This window comes from Pan paniscus, chromosome 22, assembly GCF_029289425.2.
Source record: "Pan paniscus chromosome 22, NHGRI_mPanPan1-v2.0_pri, whole genome shotgun sequence".
NCBI classification, from domain to species: Eukaryota; Metazoa; Chordata; class Mammalia; order Primates; family Hominidae; genus Pan; species Pan paniscus.
The window spans coordinates 16,043,640-16,066,755 of record NC_073271.2 but is presented as its reverse complement, the minus strand read 5'-3'; the positions used below and the strand labels follow the sequence as shown (position 1 = coordinate 16,066,755).

General features: G+C 33.4%; 1 pseudogene; it reads right to left on the bottom strand.

Moving 5' to 3' along the window:
• Positions 1-5,868: 5,868 nt before the first annotated feature.
• Positions 5,869-6,182, bottom strand: LOC112438094 (large ribosomal subunit protein eL37-like; annotated as a pseudogene).
• Between the last annotated feature and the right edge of the window lie 16,934 nt (positions 6,183-23,116).

The following is a 23,116-nucleotide window of genomic DNA, read 5'->3' as shown; positions in this document are numbered from 1 at the left end:
ATCACCTGAGATTGGGAGTTCAAGACTAGCCTGGCCAACATGGTTAAAACCCCATCGCTACTAAAAATACAAAAATTAGCCAGGCATGGTGGTGAGTGCCTGTAGTCCCAGCTACTTTAGAGACAGAGGCAGGAAAACCTCTTGAACCCAGGAAGTGGAGGTTGCAGTGAGCTGAGGTCATGCCACTGCACTCCAGCCTGGGCAACAGAGCAAGACTCCATGTCAAAAAAATAAAAATTATTCTTTACATTAACAAATTTATTGTCATTTTACAGCAGTAATTTGCATATACACATTATCAATATAAAAATTCAACAAGTAAGCAAACATATATATGCTTTGCAAACTTAACAGCTATAAAACATTTATTTTAAAATATTTTCATCAATACTTTTAGATATATTCAATAATTGCCAAATCCATACTCTATATCCATAATAACTGGAAAATGTAACATTAATTTATAAAATTAGGTTAGCAGCATTATGGACATTATCAAACATGTTTATTTGTAAGATATTCTCATCAATACAATTATATACATTCAGCAATCCCCAAATCCATATCTTGATATCCATAATATTTTAAAAAGTTAACATCAATTTGTAGATTATGTTAGTAGTTAGTGTTATGGAACTTGGGAACAAACACTGAATGTCACATTAGGAGAAAAAAATTCCTACTTCTTTTGAAAACAGAAACATTTGCATTCTCAGATATTATCACTGCATTTGTACATTGTTCTGACTGATGAGAAATTACCTAATGGGTACAATATACACTATCTTGGCAGTGGTTACACTAAAAGCCCAAACCTTACTACTATAAAATATATATACTTCTGCAACAAAACTGCACTTATACCACCTAAATCTTTTTTTTTTTTTTTTTTTTTTTTTTTAACATGGAGTTTCACTCTTGTTGCCCAGGCTGGAGTGCAATGGCGTAGTCTCAGCTCACTGCAACCCCCGCCTCCCAGATTTCTCCTGCCTCAGCCTCCCTAGTAGCTGGGATTACAGGTGCCCACCACCACGCCTGGCTAATTTTTGTATTTTTAGTAGAGACGGGGTTTCACGGTGTTGCCCATGCTGGCCTCGAACTCCTCAAGTGGTTTGCCTGTTTTGGCCTCCTAAAGTGCTGAGATTACAGGCGTGAGCCACCGCTCCTGGCCTATACCACCTAAATATTTTCAAAAAATTGAAAACATATTATACTAAAATTACAATTCACATAGTGATTTTTAAAATATATCTTAAGCCAGTATATTTATGATGACACAGCTATGACTTGATACTTTATTGTCCTAAATGTAATGGTAGATGTAGCCACTAAACAAATAGTGAAATACAGTTTCTTTATTTTTTCTCTTCATCAGAAGAAATGGGTTTCTAAAGTAAGAGAAGATCTCAAAATACATGTAAGCATGCTCAAAATAAAAAAATTTAAATACAGAGGCAAAAATGACTCAAAGTTATCACATATTTACATGTTTATTAATATAATTATTTTGGGTTTTTATGCTACTTTTTCTAAAATATTACTCAACTTTCTTGATTGAATTTTTTCATCTATTTTCTACATTATGAGTAGCTTTGAAATTAGAACTAAGTATAGTGACAGTTACCGTCTTTCCACTTGAACGAGGTCTCAGTCCACAACGAGGCTCTATTCCCCAAATTGAAACACACCTTATTTAATTAACCTAGCCATAAAAGAAAAATGAATCTTGTAGTTGGGTTTTGTTTAATAAAAATAATAAATTTGTTTTTCTACATTGTTGCACACTTCAATAAATGGTGGTTGTTTTTTTTTACTTATATTGCCATACCTAAGATTGTGATAGAAGATTGTATGCATTTATTTAGTATTGCAAGGTGCAATGTTGTTTAATATTGTAGTAGTCTTTGATATATTTAATAAAAGTGTTCCAAATTTATTTACTGTGTTCCTCATACTGTGTTCCTTTATAAAAAGTGTTCCTCATTTATTTCCAAATGAGTTTCAGTGTGATTCAAACGTGTAATTTAACAGATAAAAATGCAACACTCTCTAATTTGTTTGCAAAACTAACAGAGTGACCAAAAAAAAACCACACACACACACACACACACACACACACAAATCAAGAAAACATGAAAGAAAAAGCTGATTTTGTAATGCAAGTTTGCAGTATGAGATAGAAACTGCATATCATAATATTTGTTAGCCTGGCAGAGGACAATCTTCTTCCATATGATAGTTTTACAGTAATAGTGTCAGTGGGAGCAAAAATAACTACTCCACTGATGAATTAAAAAAATGTTTACTTCACTCTTATTTCATTGTTTTTAATTTTATCTGGTATATTTTGATAACATGCTTACAGTTTGTATACTTATTCAATTACTAGTGTAAGTAGATAAATGTTTATGTACTGTGGAGGAGTACTTAAAATTTTTTAATGGTGGGATGTGCATTCAAAAAAAATTTGAAGACCACTATCTTCTACTTGTTCTCCTCTCCTCGTTGTTTTTTGTATTTTTTCATTAAAAATTTTATTATGGATACATTATAGTTTTACATATTGATGGGGTACATGTAATGTTTTTGATACAAGCATATAGTGTGTAGTAATCAAATCAAGGTAATTGGGATTTTCATAACCTCAAGTTTTTATTATTTAATTGTGTTAGAAACATTCCAGTTTTACTCTTCTAATTATTTTGAAATATACAATAAATTATTGTTAATTATAGTCACCCTGTTGTGCTACTGAACATTAGATCATATTTGTTTTTACTTCATTGGATTTTTAGTTAATGGGTACCAAACAACAGCTTGTTTTGTATTTTACTCAGAGCCTTATAATTGTTACTCAAACCTTGCTAAATTAGGTTTTTTTCTCATACTATACTTCTTTGTGGAACCCTAATGTTTATATTCACCCCCAAGAGCATAAGCCCAAAAAGCCAGCAAATATGACTATTCAGAATGAAACCCCTAAGATATAGCATACTGCGGTGTGCATATTGACAGTAAATATATTCTACTCAAATGAAGGATTTTTTGATGAAAGTTTTATATACAAATGTTTTATATATTTATATGTTAAAAATATATATGTATATATACACATAAGCTTTAGCAAGAACAAAAAAGCAAAATAATAGTAGTGCTTTAAAAGACTGAAACCTTACATACACCTTACAGTTACTTTATTAGAGGACACATTTAGCATTAGGACAGTGCTTTACATACATCCGTTAATTAGTACTCAAATACCCCTAAAGAGTACTTTTGGAAAGTGCCATTTAAAGAAAATAGAAGAAAAAAAAAAAAGAAGTTAGTAATTTGCCAAGTGTCAAAGATTTGTTCAATAGCAAACCTTTTCCAAAGACCATAGCCTTCATGTTTCTTATTCTTGTGAAAATGTTCAAGAATGGTACTTGGATTAAGTTCTTTAACATTAGAAAATTCTGGTATGTTTTTTATAATTATTATATATAACTAGTAGTATTTTGAAGTAATACTTGTATTTGTTTTTGAGCTATTTGACAATGGCATGATCATTCTGTGATTCAAATAAATTCCTAAAGCTTCAGGAGAGTTTTTTTGTGACTTTATTTTAAAAGATTGCTTTAAGGATGCTAAGACTAAAACTTTTGAGAGGATTTGCTGTCTTTATTTAGACAGATCCCCAAAACTGTGCTGGGTGCTTGCAATTGCAAATCTTGGCTTACTTGATGTTTTAGTTTATTTGAGCTGCTACAACAAAATACCATGAACTGAAGAGCTTTTAAACAATTGAAATTTATTTCTCACAGTTCTGGAGACTGAGAAGTTCAAGATCAAGAGCTGATCTGGTGTCTGGTCAGAGCACACTTTCGGCCTTAGAGACAGCAACGTTTTGCTCTGTCCAAATGTGGTGGAAGGGGTGAGCAGGGTCTCTCTTAGGCCTCTTTTCTAAGGTCACCAATCCTATTAATGAGACCCTGCCCCCATGACCTAATCATCTCCCCAGGGCCCTGCCTCTTATTACCATCACCTTGTGGGGCAAGATTTCAATACAGGAATTTTGAGGGGACACAAATATTCAGACCATAGAACTTGATGAAAGACCCAGTTACCTGGTTTCCGTAAAAAGTGCCTAGGAGGCAATATAAATTGGATTAACAGATTTGTCCCTTTACTAAGACATGAGAAGGAATAATTTATTTAACTGAAAAGCACATTAGACTACAACTGTTTTAATAATCATTCTCTCATTCAGTAATGTTACTCTTTTGAGCAAAGTTTCTAACCCCCTCTCTGTTTTGATTTCCTAATCTAAAAATAGAGACCACATCCTTTTACCATTTCTTCTCTTTTCTTTCTTTTTTTTTCTTTTCTTTTTTTCTTTCTTTCTTTCTTTCTTTCTTTTTTTTTTTTAAAGACAGAGTCTCCCACTGTAGCCCAGCCTGGAGTGCAGTGGCACAATCTCGGCTCAAGGCAACCTCTGCCTCCCAGATTCAAGCTATTCTTGTGCCTCCGCCTCCCAAGCAGCTGGGCTTAAAGGCATGTGCCACCATGCCTGGCTAATTTTTGTATTTTTCGTAGAGACGTGATTTTTCTATGTTTGCCAGGCTGGTCTCGAACTCCTGTACTCAAGTGATCCTCCCTCCTCGACCTCCGGAAGTGCTGGGATTACAGGCATGAGCCAGCATGCCCGGCCCCTTTTACCATTTCTATTTCTTAGATTTGGGGGAAATATTAAGAGCAGTAATGTTGTTAAAATGTGTAATGCCATTGCTTTTGTTGTTGCTAAGTAGCATTTTGGAATACTATTATAGAACATCTGTGAAAGAATTATGCTATGCAAGCTAGAATGACATGCTAGAACACTATTTGAAGCTATCATCTGTTGCCAGTCTGCAATATTTACCATAGAAATATAAATGTCAAGTAAATTGATAAAATTTATTTATTGAAATAATTTTATCTATTATCTTAAAGAAGGTATAATTACTCTAGATTTTCTCCAAGTTTGTGCAAATTTTCTTATTTTTCTGAGTCTTACATGATACAAATTGTTTTACGGCTTCCAACAAAAATACTAGAACAGAAAATGGAGGTCAAATAATAGAAGTAGTACTTATTTGAAGTTCTGTATATTTAATTATTAATTAACCAATACTTTTAATAATATAGTCTTAACACTATTCATAGGTTATGCAAGTATGTATGGATGTGTGTCTAGTTGAATTCTTCTCTTGGTAAAACTTCTTTGTACAACTTCTTGATTTCTCTCAACTGGAATTACAACAAGGGTTTCAATATACTATCAATGGTAATAATGATAAGCAGTGCCTACCTATAAACTGTAATGAGAATATAATCAAGAAATACAATTTCTAGTAAATAGAAGTTTATTTAGTTTTATAATAAGTTTAATTTGGTACTAAGAAATTTAAATATATGAGTTAAAGTATTCAATAGATATACAAATTAATACTAACAAGTTTGTAAAGCTCAAATATACTCTTAAAACATAAATAATTACTGTTAATAATGAGGCAATGTTATAATTAAAGCCAGAAATAAAAGGAGGCATATATCCAGAACTATCCTTTAATTTTTTCAACAAAATTAATAGTCTAAAAATTATTGAGAACAAATGTCTTCAAATCCTCAACCAGAAAAGAAAGTGTAAAATCTTTCTCACCCTCCTTTAGTAATACTTGAGACCCCTCAAATTTGACTAGTTCTCTCCTAAAACTAAAGAGGCACATCGAAATTCTAGACTCAAAGATGGAAAGCTGTCCCAGCATTAAGGTAAATTCTTTATCTGCAAGCAAAAATGAACAAGCAAGAAAATAAAATCTTTAAGAAAAAAATATAAAACTAGAGCATTCATTGCATTTCCAGTCACTGAAATTCTGAAGATGAATTGGACTCTGCAAGCAGCTGCTCTCTTGGGCTTAGGTGTTTCTTCGTGGAATCCATGCCTGAACCTGCTGTACACAATTTTTAGCTGCCTCATTCAACCAGTCCCAGTGGTATTTTGTCTTTTAGCCTTGGCACTCCAGTTATACTTTCTCCCGTGCTTGGCAGAGTAGCCACATTTGCCACAGGTCACTTCTGCAGGTGATAGATCTTAGACCACAGTGGTGGCACAAGAGCGAGTGTTATTGCAACACTCCAAACAAGGGCGTTCCCTTTGTCATTTTGCTTTCACGGCAGATACCAAAGAGACTGGAAAAGCAAATAAAATCATTAACCAATAACTTTCCAAGAGAAAGACACATTACAAATATGCTTTAAATTATTCTCAGAATTTTGGTCTCCTGATCCTTTCATTTAAGTTTTTATTGTCTGTAGTCTTCATGCACTCCAATATTTCGACATCCCAAACTAAACAACATATTTGGATTTGATCACATTTGAATATTGAAAAAAATTCCTCCATATATTCTCCCCAATTAAACCAAAATAATATTCATTGAAATTAACCCAATTTGCTTTTGTCTAATCTTTGCTACTTCAGCATCTAGATACTGTAAATGATTAAGTTCCAGTTTTTGTTATAGGAGTTCATAATTTGATTTTTTTCTTAACAGAGAGATTGATGACACATAGTCAATATTGAGCTTTATTTCTTTAAAAATGTTACAGAAATATGGAACAACAGATGGATCTAAATCTTTCTAATACAAGATATGCTCTAAAGAAAAATACATGAAAGGGTGCTCTCTGTTTTTAAGGAAGAGTTTTCACTAACAGTTTAAAAAATCAGTACTACCGGGTTATTCCAGCAGTGTGTATTTTTGTTAGTCATGCTGTCTACCTATGCTATTTTATATTTCATTTTGTTCTTAAACTTAATAAATAAATATTTTGCAAAATTCTATTTTGACTGTTCCCTTTAGCTAATTTAGCATATCCTCTCATAGATATCATCAGTAGCTTTGTATATTTGTTAACCATACTGACTTAGTAGAAAATATATTCACCATTTTAATAAAGGATAAAATATAATTATATTGAAGCATATTCTCCTTAGTTTACTTTCCCAGGGGATAATATTAAAAACTGGCTATAAACCTATAGAGGACTTCTAGAGGATGAATTAATTTATGTGAAATAAGAGATGGGAAAAACAATTAACACTCTCCTGGATTATTAGTCTGCAAACAGCATAGAAAAAAATAATTTGATACGATTGAGGACTATAATCGTTACTCTCTGAGGCAGAAACTCCCTACTCCCCTTTCCTCTAATATGGTGACCAGGGATGTCTGGGATTGTGGCTGGCTGAGTTGCCAACCTGCTTTCTGAGTTACTTTGATGCCTCAAGGGTATGGTTGTCAAATAAAATACACAATACCCAGTAACATTTGATTTCCAGAAAACAACCACAAAAACAACATTAGTAAAAGTATATTCCAAATATTGCCTGGGACATACTTATACTAAAAAAGATGTCCATTGTTTACTTGAAATTCAAATTGAACTGGTTGCCTTTTATTTATTTATTTATTTATTTTGTTAAATTTGACCACCTTAAGGCATTCTAACAACAGATAATGAAACATGGAGCATGAGCAAAAAATAAACTGACTTTTAAATTGAGATTCTGCAATAAAAATTAGCTAATTTACAGGAACATACCTATCTATATGCAAATTTGCTTTTAAGTGCCAGAAGAAGAAGAATTATACTCAATCAGTTTATAGGGTATTTGAATTCATGTCTTGCCACTTCTTCTAATAGGTCCAATTTGCTTTATGTTTAGTTTACAGAATTATCCTAATTTATGTCCATATAGCATTGAACCTCCCCAATAGGTTTATAGAAGTTTAAGCATTACTGTTCATTTTACATTTTTAACATAATGTATATGTCCAAGTTTCAACTTATGAGATGTTATACAGCAATAAAATTCATATTTTTAGTATTGACTAGGTATTGATAAACATGTTTCTAACTCTACATTGTACTAAATCACTGGCAAATGGCCAGTAACAAATTTAATGCACTATAGCCAACCATCAGGAAAATCTGGCCAGGCACGATGGCTCACGCTTGTAATCCCAGCACTTTGGGAGGCCGAGACAGGTGGATCATAAGGTCAGGAGTTCAAGACCAGCCTGACCAACATGGTGAAGTCCCGTCTCTACTAACAATACAAAAACTAGCCGGGGTGGTGGCAGGCGCCTGTAATCCCACCTGCTCAGGAGGCCGACGGAGTAGAATTGCTTGAACCCGGCAGGCGGAGGTTGCAGTGAGCCGAGATCACACCACTGCACTCCAGCCTAGGCGACAGAGCAAGACTCCATCTTAAAAAAAGAAAAAAAAAAGAAAACCCAACAAATAGCAATATTGAAAAGCAATGCTGGAGATATCTACATAATTACTTTAAAAGCCTGCAAGGAGACAGATGCTGAATGCAGAGATTCACTTTTGCAAATATGAATCTTACTGTGTTTGGATATTCACATTTTTATATAACCATGGGGAATCACTTCTTAAAGAGGTAAAAGAAGAAAGAAGGAGCAGTTTAAGAGAGAACAGTTTTGTCTGCTCTGCATGCTTTTGCTTTCTGTTTTCACATAAGAGTAATAAGCATGTGTCTTTGAAATTGTAGCTAGGTAGGATGTTTAAAATCAGTTCATTTTAAACAGAAAAATTTCATTTAAAAAAAGACAAATGAGAGTTTTTCAGTTAGTGTATACATAGGCTATTGCATCAGCTTTGAAATATATCTCATAGCAACTTGGACTGGCACTGATTGATAACATAGAAAATCTTACCCCTAACTTGAGGAAAATTCTTTACGACTACAGAGGTTTTTAATACTGCTTTAAAAATGTAATAGTTGATCAAAGAGAAAAAAAAAGGAATATGGTTGAAAACTAGGAAATAAAGAAAGTTGCATATGAAAGTTTTCAAAAAAGCTACATAACTAATAAAGTTTATTTCCTTACAAGACATGGATCAAAATTTTATAATAGGATATTTGCAAACACTAATCATGTTGCTTGGAAACAAGGAGGATTTAAAATAAATCAGCAGTACATTTGCTCTTTTGGGAGGAAAATATTGAATAACATGTAACTGAATTACTGTTGTATTATTATTTTTGTTCTCATTTTTAAAATTCTAAACTTCAATCACTTGTTCAACAACAATGTTAAATTCTAGGCTAGGAACCATCTAAGTATGAGCTTCGAAAAGACAAAATAATAAAAATATAAATCTTTATGTTATTTTCATTCTAGTGGAAGAAAATAGAAACCAAACAAAGTAAAAAACTTACAAAAAAATATTGCTTGCCAAATGGTAATCATTGCTAAGGAAAAAACGTTGAGAAGGAAAAATGAAGTTGTTATCCTGGACCAAAAAGAAAACCAAGTGTAGTTTTAGAGTGGGTGCCACGCAAAAGATCACCAGGATGGCTAAATAGTAGAAAGGAGAATTTTACTGGCTACATCAGTTTGCAAACCAGGAAAAGACAGTCTCTGGCATGGACCTAAGGTGCTCTCTTTTTAAAGAGGTAAAAGACAGGTTGCTTTTTATGCTTTAGCACGGGACCTGTGCCACAAAATATTAGTAGAATCGTACATAATTAGTAGGTTTTGGAGAAAGCTGTACATAATCAACAGAGGAGAAAAACACATGTGTATTTTACTTTAGGGTGGAGTTTTAGCACTAAAATGAGATGGATGTTGGCTCTTTACATCAAAAGGTTAACTATAGGGCACAGAGATAATATTTACACAGTCAGTATATTCTGGCTGAAACAGGCTTAAGATCTGCAGTTTCGTAGCAGAAAAGAATGTAAAGCCAGTCCTCTGTTCAATCAGTTGTGGTTGTCTGGGTTGTAAATTAGTGATAGTTCCTATTGTTCCAGAACTTAGGAAGAGTGTAGTTTTTCTTGCATCCATAGGAATTTAGGAAGTTGTTATGTCAGCTAAAGCCTGAACCCTCAACCTGTAGGTGTTTTTCTTTTTTTTCCCTTAACCTCAGAGTCTGTCTTCATTGATAAAGGTGTTTATTTTGGTCTCTCTAATTACATGGTGACAATGAAGACTATACCAATGCCGGTTATTTTTAATATGAGAAATTTGAGCAGCTAATTAGTCATCTAAGTAAAGATATACAGTAGGAATTTCAATATACACAACTAGAATTCAGAAGAGAGCTGTTGCCTGAAGTTATCAGTTTGGAAGTCATTAACACACAGAAGACAAGTGAAGCTGTGGAATTAGATGAAACACCACAAGAAACAGTTCTGATGCAGAAAAAAAGGGGTCCAAGCACAAAACCTGGGCAATTATCAGAGATTTGAGAAATGATGAGAAAACAGAGAATATGGAGATGGAGCAATGGAAGGAGGGAGACAAACAACAAGGGGTTGTAAAATTCTGGAAAATATTAGGAGAAAATGTTTAAAGAAAAAAGAGGACTAACTGTGACAAAACCTCCTGAAAGTTCAAATAATGTGAGTACTGTAACTGGCCATCTTCTTGACCTGTCAAACTGGCAACTTAAAAGGAGAGGAAATTTTTCAAAGTAAAAAAAGAAGTATAGATAATTTTCTATGAAAGGAGAGAAAATAAAATTATATTAAATTCTCAATTAAAATAACAAAAGCAGGAATAGAGTGGAAGACAAAAATAAGAACAAACAAGGAGCAAATAGAAAAAAGTAACAAAGGCCAAGCACGGTGGCTCACACCTGTAATCCCAGCACTTTCGGAGGCCAAGGTGGGCAAATCACGAGGTCAGGAGTCTGAGACCAGTCTGGCCAACATGGTGAAACCTTGTCTCTACTAAAAATACAAAAAAATTAGCTGGGCATAGTGGCAGGCGCCTATATTCCCAGCTACTCGGGAGGCTGAGGCAGGAGAATCTCTGGAACCTGGGAGGCAGAGGTTGCAGTGAGCCAAGATCGCACCACTGCACTCCAGCCAGGGTGACAGAGTGAGACTCCATCTTAGAAAAAAAAAAGGTGGGGGTGGGAAAATAACAAATATGACAGCTATTAATGCAACTATACTAACAGTCACTGAATGTCAATGGTCTAAATGTACCAATTAAAAGATAGAGATTGTCAGTGAATTGGAAAAGATCATCCAACTTTAATTTGTTTTAAAAAGAAACCCACTTTAAATATAAAGACACATATAAATTAAAGGTAACAGCTTTAGAAATATATACCATACTAACACTAATCAAAACAAACAGGAATAGTTATATTAAATTCAGACACAGCAGACTTCAAAGCAAGAAAAATTATTAGGAATAAAGGATGGCATTACAAATAATAAAGGGGTATATTCTCCAATAAGATATAAAAATCCTTACTCATATGCACCTAAGAACACAGCATCAAAATACGTGAGGAAAAAGCTGGTAGAACTGCAAGGAGAAATAGGTGAATCCACTATCATATGTGGAGGCTTCAACATACCTCTATCAGAAATGAACAGATCCTGCAGGTAAAAATCAGTAAGAACACAGTTGAACTCAGCAATTCTACTAATCAACTAGATATAATTAACATTCATAGACTACTTTATCCAACAATGAAAGAATACACATTCTTCTCAAACTCACACAAAACATTCACCAAGATATTCCACATTCTGGGCTATAAACCACACCTCAACAATTTAAAAGATTACAAATCATACAATGACTACTCTTAGAAAACACGGGAATTAAACTGTAAATCAATAACAGAAAGATAATTGAAAAATTCCCAAACACACTTCTAAATAACATATGGGCAAAGAAGAAATCTCAAGAGAAGTTAAAAAACATTTTGAACTAAGTGAAAATAAAAATACAACTTATCAAAATTTGTGAAACACAGTGAAAGCAATCCTTAGAGGAAATTGTATAGCATTGAATATATATATTAGAAAAGAAGAAAATATCTGTATTAGGCCTTTCTAGAGGGACAGAACTAATAAGATAGATGTATATATGAAGGGGAGTGTATTAAAGAGTATTGACTCACACGATCACAAGGTGAAGTCCCACAATAGGCTGTCTGCATGCTGAGGGGCAAGAAAGCCAGCCAGAGTCCCCAAACCTCAATAATAGGGAAGCTGACAGTGCAGCCTTCAGTTGGTGGCTAAGGCCCAAGAGCCCCTGGCAAACCCCTGGTGTAATTTCAAGAGTCCAAAAGCTGATGAACTTGGAGTCTGATGCTCAAGGGCAGGAAGTATCCAGCATGGGAGAAAGATGAAGGCCAGAAGGCTTGGGAAGTCAAGTCCTTCCACCTTCTTCAGCCTGCTTTATTCTAGCTGCACCAAGTGCACCAAATGCAGCTATAATATTCAACTAGATGGTGCCCACTCAGACTGAGGGTGGGTTTGCCTCTCCCAGTCCACTGACTCAAATGTTAATTTCTTTTGGCAACACCCTCACAGACACAAGCAGAAAAAATACTTTGCATTCTTCAATCATAATTAACCATCACAAGATCTAAATTAATAATATAAGTTTCCATCTTAGGAAACTAGAAAAAATTGTATCACAAGTAAGATGCAGAAAATGAATAATAGTAATTAGACTAGAAATTAATAAAATTGAAAACAGGGAATCAACAGAAAAAAGACAATGACAAGAAAACCTGGTTATTTGAAAAGATTAATAAAATCAACAAAACTTTAGCCAGGCTAACCAAGAATGAAAGGGAGAACTTTTTTTTTTTTTTTGAGAAGGAGTTTCCCTCTTGTTGCCCAGGCAGGAGTGCAATGGCGTGATCTCGGCTCACTGCAACCTCCGCCTTCTGGGTTCAAGTGATTCTCTTGCCTCAGCCTCCCGAGTAGCTGGGATAACCGGCACACATCACCACACCTGGCTAAAGTTTTTTGGTATTTTTAGTAGAGATGGGGTTTCAACATATTGGCCAGGCTGATCTCGAACTCCTGACCCTCAGATGATCCACCAGGCTCGGCCTCCCAAAGTGCTGGGATCACAGGCATGAGCCACCGCTCCTGGCCTTTACATTCACTTTATCTAACTATATTTTACGAACATGGTTTGTGTCCTCATAACTGTTATTCCCATGTGACTATTATAATATAGCTGAAAGTTTATGATTGCAAAAAAAGTAAAAAACCATTGTCTATTTCATTGTATAAAATGGCCTATAAAGTGTTCTGTTGGGTTTTTATACATTTCTCAAATAAATCCCTTTAAAAATGCATATTTTTCTAAAAAATATTTATTTTTTACAGAATTATATCTCTGAGATTTTGATCTTTTGGAAATTAACATTTGGGATTATGGCATTCAGGACTGTGTAATTCAGGATTATGATCAGCTCCCTGTAAATTAAGACACCAAGTTTAGAAAAAATGACAGGGCAAAGAAGTAGGAAAAAGAAAATAATGCAAATAAGAAAAATAATCATTGAAAAAGAAAGTAAACACAAAAAATTCTACAAACTAAAACTTTAGTATGTATAAAGAGAATGGAAAACAAAATGTTTAGTTTTTCAAACATGTAGTATGTGCTAGAAAAATGTTGTGGCAATACCAAATGTTTTGGAAGAAATCCTACGGGCAAATTTTTAAAATTATCTGAGGTTGTTGCAAGCACAATGCCCCTCATTGCTTCAACCACAATTGTGACAGTAGGGGTATTGTTATGGGTTATGATTCAATACTCAACACCAAAGACAGCTCCTGGCACATGATAAGCTCTCAATAAAATTACCTGTTGAATAAATTTTGTAGGAATTCAAGAGAACATAAAAGGAAAGAAAACTAGGATACTATTCTATTATATGATATTATTATAATTATAGGATGTATTATAAGATGTATTAAGATTCATTTTCCACAAAGAGAATAAATATAACTCTTAATTTTGACTTCAGGGAAATGAAATTATGTTTTTAATTTTAGCATATAGCCAAATTTTAGGAGGTCTCTTGGCCTTGACTATAAAATATTTTAAAATAAGAAAGGATTTATAAAATTATATCATAAAATTATATATGCATAACTAAGTAAAAATACAATGTTTATTTAAATAGGGTAAGAATTTGCAATTGATATAATTTCACTTATATCTTTGTAATTTTCTTATGATTATCCTTCTTTGTATGCTTCTTATATATCTGCCCATTTATGCATATGTGTATATATACATATATATATACATACATATAAGCTAGTTTAAACAAACATCCATATATGCTACTCAACTAGCTTTGAATAATATCTGATGCAATACCATGTACGCATGAACAGTAACTGAAAAACATTTAGTGATGAGAATCAAAGTGATTTTAGATCATTGTATGGAAACATACAAAAATGTAATTTAAAAAATTAGAAACATCTACACACTGAAAGAAAGTTCATACATCATAAGCTGACACTGAATTTTCAGATGGTTGCTCTGGTGTGAACCTAGACACCATTAAGGCTAAGTTTACAAAAGCAATTATGGAGTATATGACAGTCGTGTGATAAAGCTGCAAGGCTAAATACTTACACAGCCTTATCTGGACAAACTCAGTAGTTGTCAAATAGAATGTTCGGCTCAAGCACAGATTTATATATGCTGTTTTTTTTTTTTTTTTTTGTCAACATGCGCAAGTTATAAGAAGATTTTCCTGGTTGATTTTACTTTTCTAAACTCAATGACCAAATTTCTTCATCCACTGAGCAATGTATCAGATTTTCTTGTAAGTTATTCAACAAAGAATCATGCGATATATGCATATATTTTCTGTGCTAGTGTAGAAGACTGCAGTGAACAGTTACCAATGCGGTAGATACATTTATTTTTTTATTTGAAAGTTTTCCATTCACAGATTTATCTTAAAGGGCTGGCACATACTTTGTCAATAAATGATTAAATAAATTGAAGTAAGGAGAGAAAAATTTGATGAAAACCAGTAGAGGTTAGTAAAGCCAACCATAAAAATATTTGATCATAGAATATAATGTCCAGTTTATTTAAAAGGAGGAAAGGAGAAATAACCACACACAGATTTTTAGCATACAGAAATTTCCATGGAGATACATTTTCCTTTGTTTCCAATACTTTTCTTCCTACAAAACAAAACGACTATCTAAAAATGTAGCTACATGTAGAATTTTAGCTACATACAGAATTAAACTTTTAGTCATATCAAGTGTTTCTTAGTCATCATCAATGAACTCTGTATAACCTGGGGAATAGATATATGTGCGCTGATAAAGATAAATAAGTAATGTGTGGAAAACTCTTAAAAAAAAACTATAGATTGCATCAAGAGTGAAAAGCACAAATGACTTCATATCTTTAAAAGTAAGATTACCTGTAATAAAAGAAAAACATTTATGATCCTTTTCATAGAAGGATGATTTAATTATTAAATTTTACAAGGAAGTGATATCTCACTTTCATATATTAATTGTGTGCAGGGCAATCTCTTTGCAATGGGAGAACAGACTATTTATAAAATAATTTATCAAACTTTGTTGGTTGAGCAGCGAAAAATAAGTATAAACTAAAAATAGTTTATTTTATAATCAAACAATTTATAAAGAGACTGTAAAATATGTTTCTTGAATTCAGTAAAAAATTATGTGCTTAGAAATTCTAGCTACATTAATTTCTGTAGAATAAAGATTTGTGAAACTAAATTCATAATATTTTTATTAGAAAAAAATAGATGTAGGGCTTAGCTGTGCTTTTGTCAATAGAATGTGAACACAAATGATAGTGTATAATTCTCTTTTCTTATTTTTAGAGAAATCCTATATTTCTGCTTGACCCTCTTGTGCTTCTGCCATCAGATGAGAAGCACACGCATTACGTAATCCGTAGAATCAAGGTGTGTGGATGAGAGACATGTGGTGCTAACCAGACCCAGCCTACAGCTTATAATGAAGTCTATCTCTGCTCAGTCTAGAACAGCCACACCTCAGCCAACCTTAAGACAAATTATCAAAATAAATACTTTTTGCTTTAATTCACTGAATTGTAGGATGGGTTCTTACTTAGCACCATTATTTCATAATTTTAATAACCTTTATTAGGTTCTTTTACAACACTGGTTTCCTTAGACCTCAATTTACATCGTTTCTATACTTTCAATAAATAAGTAAACAATTATTTTCTTTGATAAAAATTATTTGTCCTTATTGTAGATCATTTGCAATGTGGAATAGATGGCAGAAAAGTAGTCGCTGCTATTAATATTTTTCTTCATCCATATGTTCTAAAAGAATCTAATAAAAGTTATTAAAATTTGCATGTACAAAATAGTGTATGTGAGTTTAGAATATTCCACACAGGCAGACAAATGTACCAGAAGACAAAGGAAAGTTTATACTCCCTAAGGACTCTTATCTAATATTAACTATTTATAAATCTTACATTTAATCCCTCCTTCCCCCCAAAATGCCTCATCTATCTCTTCTTATCTCTCCAAAAAGATATTCTCCAGTGATGCCAATGATATGAAAAAGGATAATTCGATCACATTAATTCCACCCTCTAACCATCTACTGACAGGATGGAACAAACAACATTATTTTCTTATACTCTAATATGATGTCATGTAATTTTTTAATTCCAATATTTTTTACATTTTTATCAAGTTTATGCTCTTAAATAAGCTCTGCATAGTTTTAAAATCCATCCCGTCTTTTTTTTTGAAATTTGACTTTTAGCTTTTTTCAAAAGTAAACCTCTGCAATTTGGATGGTCTTAATGATTAAATTGAGCTGATACATTTATATTAACTTGCTATTATTTGCTTCTCTGTTATTGTTTCTCGACTTATTAGATTCATAGTCTCCTTTGTTTTTTTTTATTTAAGTGGACATTATAATTTAATAGATACACACACGATCTTTTGATTTTGCAAGTATATTTGACTCAAAGAAGATAATTGCAAAGCACATATGACCATTATTTTAAAAACACATTTGAAATATCAAATATATGGAACATTATATACTTAGTTGGAGATGGAATAGTCAGAGGAAGAGTATAGGATATTTATTTAAATAGGTCCGCAACTAAATTACTGTTATATTCTTAAGGGTCTTCATGAGACTGAACAAGGAATTACATTTATTGAGCTCCAGTATCCTTTTCTACAAAAATTGAGTTTTAAAGCGCTCAGTGTTTTATTGTGTCTACTTTCATAAACAATATTTAATGGGATAGAAGATAGCAAATGCTATTCATTTTTTAAGGTTTTCATCTCAGTAGGGGGAACGGAAGAAAAAATGTAGAAATAATATAAAACATATAATTTTACAGTTACAAGACACAGAGATAATCTGCTCCAATCCCCTAATTTTATAGATGACTAAACTGAGGTCAAGAGAGATTTAGTGTTTTGCCTGAAATCCTTCAGGAAGAGAGTGACAAGAAGAAGATGACTTGTGCGTTGCTATATAATAAATCTAGGGGCTGAAAATGGGACTTGAGACATTTTCACTTTCCTCTGGAGCAAAGGAGGCCCACATATGTTAGCAAGACTTAAGTTTTAATACAATTTAGTATTATCTCCAAGGAATGTAAAAATATTTTGATCAATTATTACATTATGCAGTATTACTAAAACATCTAAGTTTTGTCATATCTCCCCATTGAATTCTTCTTTTAAAGTTTGCTGGCCGGGCGCGGTGGCTCACGCCTGCAATCCCAGCACTTTGGGAGGCCGAGGCGCGCAGATCACAAGGTCAGTAGATCGAGACCATCCTGGCTAACACGGTGAAACCGCGTCTCTACTAAGAATACAAAAAAAAAAAAAAAAAAAAAAAATTAGCCGGGCGTGGTAGCGGGCGCCTGTAGTCTCAGCTACTCGGGAGGCTGAGGCAGGAGAATGGCGTGAACCCGGGAGGCGGAGCTTGCAGTGAGCCGAGATCGCGCCACTGCACTCCAGCCTGGGCGACAGAGCGAGACTCCGTCTCAAAAAAAAAAAAAAGGTTTGCTACGCCAAGTGCCAAGTGACTGTTATGCAAAAGAAAAAGAAATACAGCAAAATGAGTCTTATTTATTGAAAATAAATAAGTCAGCAATAACTTATCGGACTGCCTAAAAACTTCGTTTCTACTTGAACTCAATCAAGTTAGCTCCTTCAGATCACTGGAAGGGTCAGATGATATTTTTGAGATACATATTATCATTCTATACATCACCTCTATAAAACAGGACTGCAGATCAGATCTTGATTTTTAAGAATCAAAACAGATTTGAATTATCTGTATTTTAGCTATTAATTCCTAAAACTAGGTGTAATGAATTTGATAAGTGGGGAAACTTCTTGGAGTAAATAAAATTATAAATTCAGTAAGCACACATAATTTAATCCTTCTTACATTTATGGGCTTTGGGAAGATCTGATATTCTTGCTCACGTGAGGATTTCTATTTCCTTGGGTCATGGATTTCCTAGTATTAGCTGAAACCATAGAGAAAACTGCTCATGTCACATATTCTCCCCAGACACACTCTGGATTGCTAAAAATCTCACAAGTCATCTTGTTTTTGAAAGATTTACAGCAAGATTTTCTGATCAGATAAGTTGGATAAGTTAGCTTCAGATCTGTATCTGAAAATGAATTTCCTCACCATTTGAGGTTTATCATGGGCAATATCATCAAAAAGTAGCACACAGCTTACTTTCACTAGCATGAAAGGGCTTTGGAAGCCTGCCTAAAGAGAAAATACCTACAATTCAGAGAATTATGATGACTTTTTTTTAAAGCTTCTATACCTTTTCAAAGTTTCCACTGTATCAGGTTCACTTTACTCTCTACTTCCAATTGACTTTAAACTTCTCATATGAACTTTAGTACAAAAAAGAAACCCATGATAACCAAGATTTTCAATTATTTCTCTCCGGTTCTGGTTGGGGATATTGACATTATCAGTCTGCTAAATAATAACACTCCCAGAAGTGAGGAGGTAGCTCTGGAAGGCAAGAATTTTTTTCTCTCAAATTAATGCTTTTTATTTGTTTCTAAATTGGCTAGCATCCAAATTTCTTTGTTACATTTCCATAAATTACTGTTCCTTTAGTTTTGTGATTGAAGAATAATACAACGGCAGCCATTTGTGCTCAAGCACATATTTTTTATTCTTTTATCTTGAATTTTCTTTAGACTTAACATTTGAAATTAAATAACAGTTTCACAAATTAACAATTGTTCGTTTTGCTTTCCACTACTCAGGGTCTCCTCCCACTTCTCCTTTTACTAGGTGATGAAATTGAAATTATCAAGCAAGTCTGGAAAATAATTCTTTGAGGTGAAATCCTTGTGTAGAGAAAATAAGAAGATAAAAGCTTACTTATGGATCTGTGCTTGTCTCTGAACTACCGGAATATTGGATATCAGCTCTTTTCTTCTTAATACCGCTGGTCCTTGAATACATTATTTTGGTCAATATTTTTTCATTATACTGTTGATGAGAAAATAATCAATCCCAGCTAGGGCCATTGTCTGTGTGGCATTTGCATGTTCTCCCCACATCTGTGTGGGTTTTCTCAGGGTACTGCAGTTCCCTCCCTAATTCCAGAGATGTGTGTGTTAGGTGAACTGGCGTGTCTACACCATCCCAGTCTGAATGTGTGTGTGTGTGTATGTGTGTGTGAGAGAGAGAGAGAGAGAAAGAGAGAGAGAGAGAGAGAGAGAGAGAGAGAGAGATAGAGAAAGAGAGAGAGAGAGCATGCAATGGAATGACACCTGTCCAGGGCTGGTTTCCATCTTGTGCTCTGAGCTGCTGGAACAGGCTCTGGTCATCCTCGACCCTAAACAAGAACAACTGGGTCAATAATGATCATCCTTGTTTTTATTCGTTTTTTGAATGTATGTATAGCTCATATTTATTTCAATGACAACATTTAGTAATCTTTTGGTCTTTCTTTTGAAATTTGGTGATGTTTTGTGACCAGAAATATACCATAGAAAGTTAACTCGTGTTTACATCAAATAGCCTAGTAAGACTGGCTTTGTTATATGCTGCTTTGCTTAAAATTTCCAAAAACTTATCACTAACACCAAGTGAGGACTTACTATAGTCTCCACATACACACACACTGTGTTGCTAGACTGCCAGATGTCTACAGGTGAGATTTAATATACTTAATCTCTCCATGCCTCAATTTTCTCATATGTAAAATGGAAATAATAATAGTAATTACATGGTAAAGTTTTTTTTAGGACAGTTACAACAGGATGTGATCCAAAATAACCACTATATAGCGGTGGAATATTTTCTATTTTCTAATATCACATGATGCAAGAAATTAAAAGTCTAAATTAAAATGAACCAAATTTTTAGAGATGCATCATTTGATAGAGAAAAGAGAAGTGAAAAGTAACTTGGAAAGCTCTAGCTTAAATTCTCATTTTTTAAAATTCTAACTTGGTTTCATTTGTCTTATTTCTAAAATACAGCTTTTGACTTCTTCAGTTTCGTATCGTGAATTTGACTTAACCAACTTGGAGGTCGTAGAATCACAAATAATCACTAACCAACAAGTTTCTTCCTGGGAGGTCCTGTATTTAGACTCTGGGAACCAGAGAAGTAGTAAGAATAAATTAACCCTATTGGATTCACCAAAGTAAATCACAAGGAAGAGAATAAAATAAAAAATGAAAGTAGCATGGCTAGGTGGAGGAAGAAAAGGAAAAATCAGTAGGTATGTAAAAGAAAGAAAAGAAGAAGAGGAAGGGGGAACTCTCAGTAGCAAATCAGACCCGGCTCTAGAGAAATAAATCAGATTATGAGTTCTCTCAGAACAATCATTACAATGTTTTATTTATTTTGCTACACCTACATAGCACATGGTGCATTTTTAATACATTTTAATTAAACGAATGCATGTGGCTTACATGAAGTCAAGTGCCAGTGATTGTCAATAGAAGAAAAAACTGGCAATGAGTTTTTGTATTATTATTTTATCTATTTCCCTCCCGAGGGAAATTATCTATTACATATTTTATGTATTTCCCACCCAAGAAATTTTAAACGCATTTCTCCAGTAAAAGGACAAAAGATCTTCAATTCTTTGTTATAGCTGTGTTGAGATTTAATTAGAATAACACTGTGCGCATTTAAAATATATAACGTGTACATTTTGACATACGAAGCCACCAAAAACTAAGATGTTGAACATATGCATGACTCACATGAGTTTCCTCATGTCCCTTGCATTCCTTTTTTCTTATTCTCATCTGCTGGACCTTATTAGGCAGCCACTGATCTGTTTTCCGAGGAAGATATTACATTGCATTATCTAATGTTACAGAAGTGTAATCATACAATGTGTATTCTTTTTTAATCTGTTTTTTTACTCAACATAATTATATTTAGACTCATCTGTTTATTTGCATATGTCAATAGTTTACTTTTTTATTATTACTGAGTGCATTGTATCAATTGTATCAATACACAAAAATTTGTTTAATCATTCTGAAAATAGACACTTGTGTTCCTTATGTTTTGAGACATTAGAAATAAAATGTACATGTCTTGAATAAACATGTGCTTTCATTTCTCACCTAGGAGTGAAATGTCTATATCATGTTGCATTCGTATATTTGCCTTTTTAAAAGAACTACTAAATTGCTTTCCAAAGTGGGTATATTATTTTAATTGTTCACCAGCAGTGTATAAATACCCCAGTTCTTCCCCAATCTTTACATCACTTGATATATCCAGATATTTCCTGTTTAATCAATCAAATGGATGTCATCTATTTGTACGATGTTATCTCATGGTAGTTTTGATTTGTATTTCCCTAAAGGCTAACAATACTTAAGGTTATTTCAACGTGTGCATTTGCATTTCATATCTTGTCATTAATGAATTTACTTTTACAATATTTTGTCCATTTTTTAATTGGATGGATTTTTTTAAAACTTCTATGGATATGTAGTTTTCAACAAATTAGAAATTTTTCCGCCATTAGTTTTTCATGTTTTTCTTACTTCTCTCCTTCAGTGAATCTAATTACAAGAATATTAGCCCCTTGAAATTTTCACACAGCTTACTGATATTTATTTTATAATTATTTTTTGTATATTTCAGTTGGAATTATTTTAATGTTGTGGTTTCAAGTTTCTTAATCTTTATTTCTCAGTGTAGAGCTTGCATTATATCCATCCAGAACACCTTTCATCTTAGACATTGCAGTTTTATCACTATAAAATTTAGTTTTGATTTTATCTTCCTTAATTGTACTTTTATGTCTCTTCTCAACTTTTTTAACATACGGAATATTCACCAAAGTAAATCACAAGGAAGAGAATAAAATAAGAAATGAAAGTAGCATGGCTAGATGGAGGAAAAAAGGAAAAATCAGTAGGTATGTAAAAGAAAGAAAAGAAGAAGAGGAAGGGAGAACTCTCAGTAGCAAATCAGACCCGGCTCTGATTTTAATAATTTTCTTCTACTTTTAACTTGTCAGTTTTTTATTAGATTCAATTGCTTGATTTTCCTTATTAATATAAGTTGCATTTTTCAGCCTCTTTTCATGACTGCTAATTTTTTACTGGATGCAAGATTTTGTAAAATGTGCCCATTCCAGGTATTTTTATATTACTATTTGAACTTTGGATACAGCTAATATTTTGTAGCCAGTTTTGCCCATTTGGATATAGCTTTTAAAATTTGCTACATAGGATCAGAGTAGTGTGTAGTTTAGGGCTATCTTGCCAGTATTAAGGCAAAATATTCCTGACTACTCTGCCTAATTACTCATAATATATGAGGTTTGTCACTCTGGTTATTGGGAACAGACATTGTTTCTCGCCCTGGGTAAGTATGACCTACTGTTTTCTTTAATTTTTTCTAATGGCTATTTTCTTAGCTTCTGGCAGTTTCTTCACACATATGCACTGATTAGTAAGTACTCTGTTGCACTCTTGAAGAGCAACCTTTGCATAGCTCTATAGAGCTCTTTCTGTGCCAGTCTCTTCTCTGTATTACTCTGTCTTCTGACCTTCAACTGTTTTATTCCTCTCAAAATATGATCTCTATCTTCTCAACTCACAGAATCTGTGGGGTTTTACCTGCATTTCCCGCTCCTTATCTGTTATGGTTTGGATGTCCCCCAAAGTTCATGTGTTGGAAACTTAATCCTCAATGCAACAGTGTTGACAGGTAGGTCCATTAAAA